We start from the raw sequence: 14,925 nt of genomic DNA, 5'->3' as shown, positions 1-14,925 counted from the left end.
ATTATCTAATTTCTTTGGCCCTTATCAGAAGTATCAAACACACATATACAGTGTTAACACACTGCTGGGTAATCTCTTTCCCAGGCCAAATTCAGATTTTCTGTAGTTTGGTTTTGGGGTTTTTTTTTAGTTTGAAGTGTCCATTTTCTTTTCCTATTTTTCTCCAGTCTTAACTCTCTCAGATTATTTTCCCGTGTTTCCCTCCAAAATGACAGTTATGGATCAGTAAAACAAAAATGGGAAATCAGAATAAAAATCTTCTGTCATCTGATTTTTCATCAGGATAAACAGTATTACCATAAGTGTCTACCTGGACAATAAATTAATCCATCCTATATTTAATGACACAATTCCAATGAAATAATATTTTAAAATCTAATACGTGCATTCTATGACAGCTCACTTTTTTGTGTTGAGAGCTTCTAAGAGATTTATTTAATCGTAAATGTTGAAAAAATTCCACGCCAAACTCACCAAAAAAAGTATAAATACATATTATATCTAGTCACACTTTGTTAGAACAGTGTGTTCCAATAAGGGCTTCAGTAAAACAAAATTATACAACTTGCAGTATCATTTAAAGCATTTATAATTTCTAGTGCACTGAAGTTGCCAAGAAACCCTGAGAAGCAGATGGGCATTACTGCTGCTAAAATGCAATCAGTTACACCAGAAAAGAATTGTGCCTTCCATACTTACAGAAGAAATACTACAATTTCCTCTAATTTAATTTCTTATTTTTATTAACAAATAGCATAAATAAACCAATTTTTTAAAATCTGGTTTCCTTAGTATATTCCACTAGTGGCATCACTACTTCTATTTAAGAACATGATAAAAATATAAATAAATCACTATCTAGGCAAGATCTCATTCAAAAAATCCCCAGCAGCAAGCCACTTGAAACTCTGCCGCTAAAGTTTTTCTTAATGAATGCCATAAAACAGAGCTTCATTAAAATCTTGGTCTGTTTAAAAAACAGAAAAATACAGCAGCTTCAAGACAAGGACTAAATTCTAAATTCTACATTTACTTTCAACTTTCAATACATTTCTTCTTTATATTCCATTATTTTCATAAAATACCATTCATTATAATTATATCCATTACTATCAGTAAATATCAACATTCATCATTATTCACTAAAAAAGCAGCCCTCACATCCACTACAAGGTTATAGTATTATAAAATTATGGACTATAAAATTTGCATGAAATATTATTTCAAAGTCACTATAAGTAATGAAAAATTAAGGCTTACCTGAGACAAACCTCCTATGTTTGATTACTCCAATGTCATTTTTCTGAACATTGGTCTCACCAAAAAAGGTGCTTGCTTACTTCAAGAACATCAAATAAAGGACTTCCAAATGGGCACATACAGTTTCCAGTCTTTATCTGAGATATAATTTAACATTTTTGAATGTATATCCTGTGGATTACCTCGAAATGCTCAATAAATTTTGAAGTTGTGCTAGTAGCATGGTCTGCATAGAAGATTGCAGTGATTTGGAACACACATGGAAGAAATAAAATGTCTAAATCAACATGCTCAACATACTTCTATAATGAACCTCATTAGAATTACACAACTATTTTCTGTTATGCCAACCGAATGTTCAACATCTCTTTTACTTTAAGAAGTAGATCACCTGATCAAAAGAAACCATGTTTCATAATAGAGGGTACATTTTGTACTCAGCCATCCACATTTGGACCAGTTTCAAACCCAAGATTGCTAACCAAGGTGTTTCTACAGATAGCAGCGTCTCTTCTGCTGTTGGAGGTAAATGCCATCTTTAATTCATTACACAAACAGCACTTCTTTTCTCCTAGGCAGAAAATGCTGTCAGTCGTAATATTTTCAAGGTATTTTTTACATTTAAGGCATTCTTTGCAAGAGTTTTCACTGAGATAACAGGAAAGTGGATGATGAAAAAGGAAGTCTCTGAAGCATGAATATCTACCCATACATCCAATGAATGATATTAAAATAAAAAAAAAAAAAAAAAGAAAAAAAAAGGGCACTGGTCTGTTAACTGTCCCAACTAATACACAAAATAGTCTCAAATATTTCTAGAATCTCATTGATTGATAAAATGCATGAAACTGCTCTCATTGCTCATTGTTGCTAAAGTTACTGAAAAGCACACAGCTGTTTCACAGATCCCATTTGCTGCTAGAAGGTGATTTTTTACATATCCTGGACCAGTCAAATAAGAGCTGAAGCAGCAGATAACAGTTAACTTCTACATTCTAAGATTTAATTTCTTCCTTTTATGTCTTTATGTTAAATATACTGCAACGTTGTTGCAAAATGTGGACTATGTAAACTCTTTCTACGAAAGAATGTTCTTTGATGTTTGATCTCAGTATTAGGCTTTCAAGCCTAATCAACAAGAAGGGAGATTTAGTCCATGAAACAGAGAGCAGCTAACAAGCAAGCTCCAAGTGATGTCCATGAGTTAGAAACACAAATTACTTGTTGGTAGAATTGCCTCGTTAAGGTACAGAGCTGGACATGCTTCAGCAATCTCAGACCTAAGGGGAGGATAACAAGGCTTGGGAAGCAGGATGCCCTCTGAAAGTGGACACAAAGAATGCAGAATTTATAGACCACCTGGCAAAGCTCCCAAGATAAGGAAGAAACCAATAAACCCAACTCAGCAACTGTGCTGAAATTGGCTCCAGCTAAAAGGTAATTATCTAAAAGGTAATTCCAGCAGGGGAGATTGTGACCACTGGAACAAGAAACCCACCAACTCAAAAGAAGAGAAAACCTGAGCATGTGGAGTAATCAGGGTGGGAAATGAGAGAATCATTAACCAACAGAAGATAGAATACTAATAAATAAGAGAACTCCACAACTTGTAGCCAATGAGAACTAATTCCTTAGTTTGTCAAAATGTACAAATAGTAAAAATTTTTGATAATTGATTATTGGCTTGCTGCACATAGGTAACAAATATGATTTCTGCAGACAATACCCTTCCCACACCCCAATCCCTGCAGGGGAAAGGGAAAAAAATGGTCTTTGATGATTACCCCCAAAAAATGAATTCAAATTGAGGAAAACAAGTGACTGGGAAGATACGCTATTCCTCAAGAGGCAGAGGAAGACAAAGGACAGAACAACTAAACTTCCCCTTGCATACACAGACTATTCCATCTGCAGGTAGATTTCATGGAACACTGCTCCATTCAAATACCCAGCAGGAAGCAAAGCCCAATATTTCTGAAGATACTCAAAATCTCTGGATGAACAGAACCACAGCTTAACTTCCTGTTTCTTCTCATCACACAAGTGGCCATGTCTCTGTAAGAGATATTTTAACTGCACAGATGCATTCTTTTGCAAGCATTGAATTTCAATGTTCATCTCTATTTTATAGTGGCAATCAAAAAGACATGCTTTACCAAAAAGCAGCTCTCTGAAGCAGAAGCTGTGTGCATTACACACAATCACGGGAATGGGCAATCTTGTTCACTGATGACACAGACATATGTCTGTATCTGCTCATGTGAGACACAGTCCCTGTCCTGCAGGTATCACAACTGCAAGATAGGCCTGAGGCTTCCTCTGCTTCTGCACAGCCCTGTCCCCTCTCACCCAGCTCTTGATGGCCAGGCCTCTCTGGTCTGCAAATCTTTCCTCTCCTACCCAAGCACGCTGTACATGTGGGCTGGCAGACGGGTACTGAGATAGGAGTCTCTTGCTGCCATTCTGCAGGATGCCTGCAGTGTGGCAGGAGACCATGTGATGAATCACAGAAGCATGAGTCTTGTGCTCCCCTCTGAGACTTGACGTCTATGTGACTGGAAGAAAAGACAGAGATTCCTTAAAAATAAGGCTGAGATAAGGCATAGAGCACGATACTCATAATCTAGCTGACAAATGCATTCATACATTGAGTCACTCAAAAAGCACACAATGAAAAAACGAAGTATATATTTTCCTAATTCTTAGCTGAATGGAAATGAAAAATAATTGCATTAAAGTACGATTTAAATAACTAGATAATTATTAAAAGTTATTGGGTCTTTCCTACTGTACATTCCTACTCCAGATGCAGAAACACATCTGGAAGCATTGAACACTAAGGAGTAAGAGTATACTTTTTGACCTGTACTTTCAGTGAGAAAACCAGAATTGCATGCCCAAATAGGTGTTTAAAAATGCTATCTGCATTACCCCAGCACTACTCAGCAAGAGGCTAATTCTCTCCTAGGACATCTGTACTTGAGAAACTTTTAAAAATTCAATTTTAGAAATTGTAACTGAGCATATTTAAAACACTCAATATTCAAACAGATAAGTATTGCATCACATTTACATTAGTTTATCCTGCAAATATAACATCCTTGAAACAGTAAAATAAACATGAGGTATCAAAATACAGTCATTCTCAAAATTCTAAAATAATTTTGAAATGAAAGAATTAAGTGGAATCTGTCACAAATAAAGGTGCTCTACTGAGGTTTTCTCTCCAGTTCCCAATGCTGCAGCAGTAAATCCTCAGGAGGAAAAAAAAACACCAACCAAACACCAAAACAAAACAGAACATCCTCCTTCTGAGACAAAATCCCAGTCCCTGCTCCACAAGTGGGCAGAGATAAACTTCAGTTCCCAGGATTCTTTAATTGAATAGTGAAGCGGTGACTAAAATGCAAAAATATTAATCTCAACAAAGAATGGCCCTATATAGATATAAAACAGCGAGATAATGTAGTCATGATGCAGAGACATTTATAAGTTTCTCATCTTTCCTGATTTTTCAGCCTTCCAGTGTGCACTCTCAGTGGTGCCTCGTTCATTGATATTCCCCTTCCAAATAAGAGCTGGATTCCTTTCTCCTTTAAACTTCCTTATCTATTGTTAGAACTAGCTTTTAAGCAGTGTGTGAAAGTGAATTCATTACTTCATTAATTCTTGGTTCTGATAAAGGCTCCAGTAGATGTTTTTAAACTGGTAAAATGACAGGATTAAAATGCATAAACCATAAAAGGTTACTTAATAGACTGGAGAGTAAAACACAGAATTTGGAAGAGCAAACTAAAAATCCAGTATCTTTAATATTTTGAATTCATTACTTACAAGGCTAGATTTTAAACTGTACCACTGCAGTAGACTTAACTGTGCCCTAATTATTAGGCAAGTTCAAATTACATCTTTTGTGTACAGATTTCACTTCCGAATTGCCAAGTTTATAAAATGAGTCTTTAGAATAACCTGCATACAATCTGAAAGCAAGAAGAAAGGACTTCTTTTTCCTGAATAATATATGCATGAAAGCAGAAATACAGCAGGAAGATTATTGAGGTTTTTGAACAAGACCTGGTTTTTTACCTCTTCTGGAAGACTTCAGAGATCATTCCTCACTTACTGGGAAACTAGCGAGTTTTGTGTTTTTTGGGGGATGGCTTGGCCCTTCTGCAGAATACAAACATCAAGCTTATTTGTCACATCACGAGACAGAGAATGAACCACACATCACTATGAAACCACCTGAATTATGGGCATGTGTTCTTCAGGCACATGACTATCTGCTGGGTGACACCTACACACATGGCTCACAAACAATATTAGTTAACCTAGGAAAAAACCTACAGGAAACTAATAACTTTTCAGGTAAGTCTGAAACCTAAAATTTGAACTTTAGCTCAACTGAAGGCCAAACAATAGAATATCAGTGAAATTAATGTTTATCTATTAGAAAGAAAGGACATAAAATTTTATATTAGTGAATGTCCAAAAAGCTTTCACAATTTCAGTAATTTTGCAGCCAAAGATTTTTTAAGGGAACTGTTTGCAAAATTATAGAAGACATGAAGGAAGAAGAAGGGACCTATAGCTGATTGCTTTCTGGAAACAAGCTGTACCTAGGCATTTATAGATAATAGCTTATACAATTTGCAAACCATGGGCTTTTAAAAAAATGTAATCCCTGATCTGTACTTTTATTTAAATCTTTCCTTCATAAATATGTACTTCCCTTACCTAATTTCTAATACATTGAAGACTGACATAGCACTTCACAGTGTCTTGGAAAAAAGAAAAGCTTTTGCAACAACTTATCCCAACAACCCAGACGTATTAATACTGTTAGCTTTACACTGCTGTTCTGAGATGCAACTGACATCAAACCTTATGTTTTATCCCAGTCGTCATTGATAAAGAGGGAGATCTTTCAGAGTATTTTGAGCAAAACCTTGTAACTAAGGTAACTTCAACAGCTCCAGAGAACTGCCTTACAGATTTCAAAGCAAATGTAGACAGACTAAAGTTTACCCAAAGTCTGCAACATTAAACAACTCCTTTCCATGATTCCTCTCATCTGAAGTTTACTATTGAATAATAGCACCAAGCTAGGATTCTGTTCAGATATTTACGCCTACGAAGACGGTTGCAGAGATGAGAGGGAGTAACTTCTCACAGCTATGAAGGATGCAAAGGATGGAAAATTTTCCATTAATTCTTACCACAGACAGGACAAAATCTTTTACAATGAGAATCACAACAGGACACAGAACCTAGAAAGCAACTAACCCTTCATGCTTAAGTTTAAAATTAATCCTCAAGGTCTAAGAACACTCAGAAAATCAAAGCTCCGTGAATTCAGGGAATAGGGAGGAAATACAAGGAGAAACTAACAAAAGATGATAGAAGTACAAATGCAGACTGCTGTAAAACCTAGAAAAAGCAACACCATTTGCAAATACTGTAATGATGTGGCACTTTCAAAATAATTTCTTTATGGAGCACTTAAGTGGGTTTTCTTGCAAAATATATATAGCCTACATTATAGTCTACATATAGTCGTATAGTCAGTTGGGAAAAATCTCTCAAAAGCAATTTTCTGAGTATGATTTCAAAGCCATACTATAGAAAACAATTAACAATTAAACCAATTCTGGCAGGAAATTAAGAGCAATGAAGTGCTCAGGCACAGGATATCCGGGCTGAATACTTCACCTGTCTAAAATCAAACACGCGGTCTACGCTGAAGGCATCAATGAACTTCTAAAAAAATTATTTATATTTCTTATTTGAGAAATACCTACAATCTTTCTTCAGAATAAGATATATGTAAAGAAATACTTTCTAACTAGGATGATTAAATTAGATATATTTTCCTTTATAAGAAACAATCAAAGAAATTTGCCTTTGAAATGAACAGTTGTGATCACTACAGACCATTCAAATCACTCTTTTTTTAAAGTTACACGTTGTTGCTAAAGTTTCACAAAGATCAACCAAGGTGATAGAAATCTCTAAATAGCTGCCACTGTATTTTATTAGTGAAGTAGCACCATAGATTAAATAAAGTAAAAAAGAACATGCTTCAAATTTAAGTAATTTTATGGAAGTGAAGACTTCAAAGTAAAATAAAAACAATTTGGGATTAAAAAGAATATGAAAGTTCTGGGGCTCTTTTTATGACATACTGTTATATTGTCTCCTACAGCAAAACCACATAATTTTGTTTTAGGGTCTAGTGTCTTGCAATACATTCGGCAATAAGATAGGTGAAAAAAAAAGCAAACAAAATTCTCATGAATCCTCACAGTATATATATCACAGTATATAATTCATAATTATTCAGGGAAGCAAGTTTGTGCTGTGCCTTGTAAATTTGCATGAAATAAATGTGTTTAAATAAAACCCCCAAAATCGATTTCGGTGAAATAAAGTCTTTAAACAATCCCTTTATCACAGGCTTAGTGGAATCACTCACGGAGTTACAGAACACCTTCAGCAAATTATGTAACTGCTTTGACACATTACCCAGGCTAAACAATTTCCAGATTTCAGAAACTTGAAATCTGTATTGTAGTTATGCACAATTCCTTGCTAAAACTCTATAAGAGGAACTGCATCTACAATGAATAGCTGACTTTTTCAATACTAGAAACAGACTCACCCTCTACTTCTTGCCTTTCAAAAATCATCCACCATTCAACATTGCTAGTCTTTATTTAACATAAAAATAATCATAAAAGTATTGAAGATGTCAAACACTTATTTCTTAATGAGATGTGAAACTTCGTTATTAAAAAGGTTATATTTTTCCTGCTTCCCAGAAAAGCACCATGCTCACACTAACCTTTTAACTAACAGGAACAGATGGGTTTAACTGGATACAGGCATGATGGGGCATTGTGGTAGAGCAAAAGAACATGTTGATTCTCATACCTCTGGCAGATGGGAACCAGCCAAAATTAATTTTAGACTAAAAATGCTGTGCTGCTTCTCAGTAAAAAAAGAAAAGAAAAAAAACCCACTTGGAACAATATGCTATTTTATACGTACCATCAGAGCTCAGACAACAGCAGCTTTCAAAAAGTTGGTACCATACATTAAAACCAATTACATAGACTTACTGTATGCCATTTTTAAGCCTGTGAATAAATTAGAAATTCCTGAAAACAGTAGCTTATAATGGAAGTGCTGACACAACCTTAACTACAGCAGTAAATGTGCTGCTATTATGAAGTTGTTATGGCAACTAGAAAGATCAAATTGAGAGAGAAAGGAAGAATATGCATAAGCAAAACTTAAAAATCTTTGACACCACCCTCCACGAACTCTTCTAGAATTTGTGGTCACAGTGTTACTGAATCTTACCTTTACCAAAAAAACGCAAATCAAACAAACAAACAAACAAAAAAAATAAACCCCAAACAAAATAAAGCAAAAAAAGGAAAAAACCCTACCAAAAAACCTGCAAAACTTGTCTTTAACACAGGTGAGGGACAGGGCTGCCAAAACAAATCCAAGGTCATAATCAATTTTGTTCATGAACAGTCTAAAAAATAGAGTCAATTGAAAGATGTCTGGCCAGCATCTGGTGAGCACATATTCATCAAATACCACAAGTTAACAAACAACAATTATGCAAAACTGTTCAGTCTTCAAAATAGTTCCATAATTTGTTACCAATCTGAATAGTTCAGTAACAGCAACCTGCTGTAATTTGGCTGAATCAAACAGACATCACATTCACAAATACAGATCCATTAATTAAATTTGATTAAAAATATAATTGAAGCTCATATATTTGTGAGATCTACCTATTAGCTATCTATTATCTACCCTTCCGAATAGTGTGTTAAACAAAAGCAGGAATCTTTGGCTGTTTCTAACATTGAAATAATGGGGAAAAAACATACCAAGGCAGTCAAATTTTAACACACAAAAATGCTCACGGTATGATTTCTAAAACAAATTCATTGGACTGTGTTTCAGCGCACTAGTTACCTTTCTCAAAAATAAAAGTTTAATTGCAAGTGTCATTCTTGCAATATTTCACTGAATAAATTTTCCAACGCAATGTTAGTAGCAACCATCAGCACTAGAAATAATGTTAAATTATCTTTATTAGGAGTAGTGGTAGGTATACATTTTTATTACCTCATTCTGTCCAAATTCATCTACTAGCAACCCTTTGACTAGAAAAGTAGAAAACAAACTATTTGTCTTTCCTTTCAAAGATTTTTCATATTAAAGCCACTTTGTCTCAAGTCTAGCTTTACTGCCATAACTAAAATCTAGGAAACACAAAAGGTCTCAGATGTCTGACATGACAAGACTTGTGCTAAGCACTCATTTCCTAGGTAACAAAAATGCCTTCTAAGCTGTCTCATTCCATTTCTCTTTTGAGCTTGTGGATTTATACCATTTTCCAGGCTACGGGAAATACCCATTTAATGAGAAGAGAATCAATTTTAAGAAATGCCTAAGTATCTACTTCCACTGAGAGCTAGCAGATATTGCTGTTAAATTCAAAATAATTTTAAGATTCAGGTTGACATGTTCTTAAATCAAAAATTATTCATTGTTAATTATCCAATTGATTTCAAAGTTTTAAAACTTTGAAGACTGTTTTTATTTTCAGACCAAACATGCTCTATATTAAACACTGAAAATACAGTTTTGCAGATCAACTTCATTTAGCTGGAAGATAATAAAATATTCCATTGACAAACAAGAATTATTTAATCTGCAATAATCAATAATTATTGATATGAGATCACAACAAATACACAAAAACACCTTCCCATAAAAAAGGGATAAAAGAAGGCAAAGGAGTATTTTGTTCACAAAGGCAAGAAATACTTCTTGGCAACAAAAGCAGAAATAATGATGACATTTTCTTCAGAACATTAGTTCTTCAGCAATTTAAAAATTCTGATAAATACACCGCTTTTCTCCGAAAAGCAACCACTAGTTATCAACTTGCTTGAAACAGGTAATCTTACAGCTCTCTAAAATCTGAATGACAATATTCAGAAAAAAAGGTAAAAATAGAATTTCCATGTACATAGCTGTTTGTTAGATAAATGGTAAACACTTGATAAAATTCTCAAGAAGGAAAACGCTTAGAAGTGTTCTCTAACACTATGTCTTCTTTTAGGGTTTTTCCAAATTCATTTGCAATGCTAACGTTAGTGATTATCACACATTTTATAACTTGTAGAAATGGTTCATTGAGATACAGCTTTACTGATCACTCAGTCTTATTAGAAAAATGTTTCTTCCAATATATTTGACAAATTACTTTGATACAGTGGGGGCAATACTTGGCCTTTAGGACTTGAAGAATCCATAATTATTAATCGTGAATGGACTAACACAGGTGATACATGGCTTAATATTATTTGCAAAGCTACCAGCTTTGATACTGTCAATATTAAATATCACTGTGAAGGTTGCAATGAAATTTCAGTGAGCTTTCAAGTCAAATACTAATATACTTAAAATGCAAAATGTTTTTAAGAAAGCATTCTGCTCGCTTCTTAGGCAACTTTTAAAAGCACTCTTCTTAAAGCAGGTAAGTACATTATTCACCCTAGATCAAATTTTCAGGTGCAGAGTTTCAACCCATTGTTAACAAAAGCTACATAGTAGTTTTTTTGTGCATAAGACCACTCAAAATAGTAGGAACTGAAACAGAAGTCTGTCCAAGTACAGGACTTTGGCCTCACTACAAAGGTAACTTTTCTGCTGTCACAAAGTTATGCAGAAGACAATACGCCTGTGATCCAAATGCAACGAAGTAGAGGGATGTAGCCAGTGCCCTGTGATTCCTTTCTGCTAACTTAGAAATGTGAGAACTTCATGTCAACTGTTATTTACCAACATGGAATCCCTCATCAGGCCACCTTGTGAGTCCAAGATAACGAAACTCTGCAGGGAAGCAGTCCCCTAGTGCACGCAGATATCCAGTAGATATCACAAGATGGACGACAGGCCCTTTGGAGTGCTCAGTGGTGCGTGCTTGAAGCTTTTGCTACTACATGTACTACAGTACATTCTCCACCACAGATGTTATATATCCACTTGAGTCATGCAGCTTATATATAACTTACTCCTGTTGCAGACTGACCAAACAGAAAAGATTTTCAGAACACCATGCTAAAAATACAATTCTTTGTGCTGTATTGAAGGTTGAAAATTTTAACCACCTTCATCTTCAGTGTTTGAATTCTGAATCACGTCTAAAGTTGCACATCAAGATGTCAGAATTATTGTCATCCCGTAAATTTTAACATGCTGCTTTATTTGAGTTATCCTCATATCCAGGTTTGAGACAGCAGAATACTTTTGATACCAACACACACAAAGTTCCGTTTACTTTGTCCTGCAGGGAGGAAAAAAGTGGGAGATATATAGATATATATATATATGTATCTATATATAAAATATATCTATATCTATATATATATATATATATATATAAAATTTTGTGCTTCAGGGGATAATAACAGAGTAGATATTTGAGTCCTCTGTTTTGGGATTTGCAAAGGGGGAAGCAGATCAGGCTAGTGTTTGCCTCCCAAAAGATTATCTGAGAATACAAAGGTTGTGCCTTGTCAGATTCCAAATTCTTAAAACGTTTTCTTAAGAATCAACACTTTTATGAAATATGCTAATAAATTCAGGACACTTTCAGTTCAGCTTGGGCACCAACCACAGGCATGGATTGTATATGTGAAGACATAAATCATGAGAGAGAAAGTGTTAATATTATTTCAGAAAGTATGTCTCATTCCAGTACTTTCAGCATGGACTTTATATCATGTACCCATTGTATCCTTGGCAACTCGACTTGTTATCGAAAGACACAAAATTGACAACTTAGATTTAAAGTTACAGCCATCGTGTACTTCTAGGCTTGGATTTGGTCTGGAGTGAGATAGAATGCAAGCTAGAGAACAAAAATATTCCAAAAGTTATTTGATGTGATATAAAGGCATAACAATGCTCATGATTTTTGACTGGATAAACTAGAAAAAGCTTTATCCAGATGCTCTCCATCATTTCATAATAAGGAAGATGAAGATAAGTTTTCCTCTTCAATGATGAGAGAGGTTCCTTATACTTGGAGTAAACAAGTACAAACCAGCAGAAGTAGCCCTTCCTCCCATCACCTTTGTGGTGGGTTTATATTTCACCCTGGTTTTAAGTAGTCATCATATTATCTCTTCTTCACCTTCAAAGTACAGAAGACAAAAAAAAAAAGAAATAGATTGTAAACATTTTCTTGTCAATAAATTTAAAAAGCAAAGTTACACTAAAGAAAATTCTGAGAGAAAAAAAACCCCTCTATTTTAAGGAAAAGTTCTAAACATCGCATTATTTTCCCCACAATCATCATACATTGCCCTTAACAATATTGATACTGCGAATTAAGATTTTATCCATCATATTTTATATTTATGAAGGCTTATGCTACACTGAAGTGAGTTCTTCAAAATGTAACATTTTTTTATATTAACCTCGAGAGAGCAGTTCCTCAACAATAAATCAGACTATTTAAATTCCTAAATTAATTAGAAATGGATTTGTGAGTGTCAATGATACAAAGTATGTAATGAGTTTGAACACAATCTTCATACACAGAGTCCTCTGAAAAACATTTTTTTTTAATGTTAATATTTCCTTTTGCAGGGGAAAAAAGTCAATGTGTGGGTTTAATCTATAAATTAAGTTATAAATGAAAGCCTACAAGACAACAGTCAGGTTTCCCAAATAAAAAGCTACATGAAGCAAAACACAAACCATGATTTTTAAAGCAGATCCATCAGAACATCCTTTTTATAAAAAGCTAGCTTTTAATAGACCTTAACCGGACTGGAGTTTTTGACCCTATAAATGACATCCACTCTGTCAAAACAACTCTGGTCTGTTTTACCTGATCATATTCCAAAACAGCAGGTTTTTTTCCTGGTTTGTTTCTTAATGACAAGCTGTTAAAACACAGAGAACCTATCAAACCTAGTATTATCTTCTGCTGCTTTTTTCTTCTAGTACACACTGCCGTCCATCAGAAGAAATAATTAATGGTTCTATTATGTATGAAAGCGTCATCCTGTCACTTCAGCGACTGGTTTGAATAGCTCATATCTGCCACTCATTGATGCCATGCATGCTCACTGTCCTGAGAGATGACAAAACACTACACCCTTCAGGATTTTTTCCCCCTCTCTCTAAAGCAGCATTTCACATCTGTGTCTGACAGAAGCATGAGGAGCTGAGAGAGGCAGACCTTCATCATCCATCACAGAATAATGTTGCACGGATTAAAAGTTAAGACCTGATGTCTACTGATCCTGTATATTTCCTACAAAAATCTAAAATGTGGAGGCTACCAAAACGTGTAGGGAAATAACTTTTCAGTGTTGGAACAGCATGAGAAAACAGATGGAATTTACTGGATATAAAATATTTAAATGATTTTTTTAAATGGGTGCTGAATACTTGAGTTAACCGGGGTCAGTGCCTTTGCCTTTTTTTACATTTTTTTTTGTGGGGAGGGAAAGATGCAAACTTCACAGGTCCTTTTTGTTACCTGATCAGGGCAGAATTAACAAAAATCCTGAATGTGGAAGAACTCAGATACTGAAGATACCTGGAAATAAACTGGAAACAACCAATACCACAAGAGCAAAGCAGCAGTGAACAAGAAGACGCTGTGGAAAACAAATCACAAGACGAGAGTGCACAATGCATTTCAAATACAAAAAGCTTCCTATCTGCTGAGTGAGTCTCGGTATATTCTGACAGAGCACAGACAAAGCTTCAGTCAAGTATCTCCTAGGTAAGTTCTTATTTCATATACTGCTTTCATTGTTTTATCACATCAACATATATGTTAATGTATTAAAAATAACTCAATTTAAAATTCTTTATACTAACACTGAAGTTTAAATGCTTCAGTGACTGATGTTTAATGTTCTTAGATTTCCTATACTGTAAAAATAACGTCTCTCTTTTGATATTAAGATTATTCAAAGGAAAAACTCTTAAATTATCTCGACTTATACCAGAGTGAAATATTTCCTAAGATTTAAATCCTTCAAAATATTTTAATACATATTTGCATGCATGGCTGTTTAAAAAAGAAATTTTTTAAAAGCCATGCTTCTGTTAATAGTACCACAAAACATTTACTGCACTTCATTATCTATTTAATCTGGCAAAGCAAAGAACATTTTGCACCACAGCAGCAGATGTGAGGGGATATATTTTATTACAGAATAATACATCTCTGTTTATATAAAAGAATATGAAATAAAGCTAGAAGTGTTGATCAGTTATTTATGAAAGGTAAACTACAGCACAGTAAGGAAACAGCACCATGTTAATGCACCCCAAGGTATTGTGTACAGTGTCAATAAGAAGACTGGACATCCTTTCACCAGTTAAACTATAAAAAAAGAAGGTGCAGGTCATCTCATTTTTTTCACTCATTTACAGCATTCACATGAGTCACATAGACATGAATTCTACATGAAAATAGGATGCAAAACATTTCAGAATGAGATTCTACCATTTCTTAGGGCTTGAAAAATAAACACTAGACCTTTTAATAAAAAAATTACACTTAGAAGTCATAGACAAAGATACATTTGCTCAGATACA

The 14,925-nt window shown here is 34.5% G+C and overlaps 2 protein-coding genes across 4 annotated transcripts in view; one reads left to right on the top strand and one right to left on the bottom strand.

Annotated features, from left to right (window-relative positions):
• The window catches only part of AVEN (apoptosis and caspase activation inhibitor), an 82,400-nt gene that overhangs the window by 33,276 nt on the left and 34,199 nt on the right, over window positions 1–14,925 (bottom strand). The window lies entirely within an intron of this gene.
• Window positions 13,411–14,925, top strand: part of CHRM5 (cholinergic receptor muscarinic 5) — a 47,628-nt gene continuing 46,113 nt past the window's right edge. Inside the window, exon 1 of one of the 3 annotated variants that reach the window (XR_015804482.1) lies at window positions 13,411–14,101. The gene's annotated coding sequence lies outside the window, so the exon portion shown is untranslated. The remainder of the gene's footprint in view (window positions 14,102–14,925) is intronic. The other 2 variants (XM_088167192.1, XM_088167191.1) reach the window with 2 other exon arrangements.

The sequence above is a fragment of the Sturnus vulgaris genome, chromosome 6 (genome assembly GCF_052056855.1).
Source record: "Sturnus vulgaris isolate bStuVul1 chromosome 6, bStuVul1.hap1, whole genome shotgun sequence".
NCBI lineage: Eukaryota > Metazoa > Chordata > Aves > Passeriformes > Sturnidae > Sturnus > Sturnus vulgaris.
Note: the sequence above shows the minus strand (reverse complement) of the source record. Positions and strands in the feature narration are given on the sequence as shown.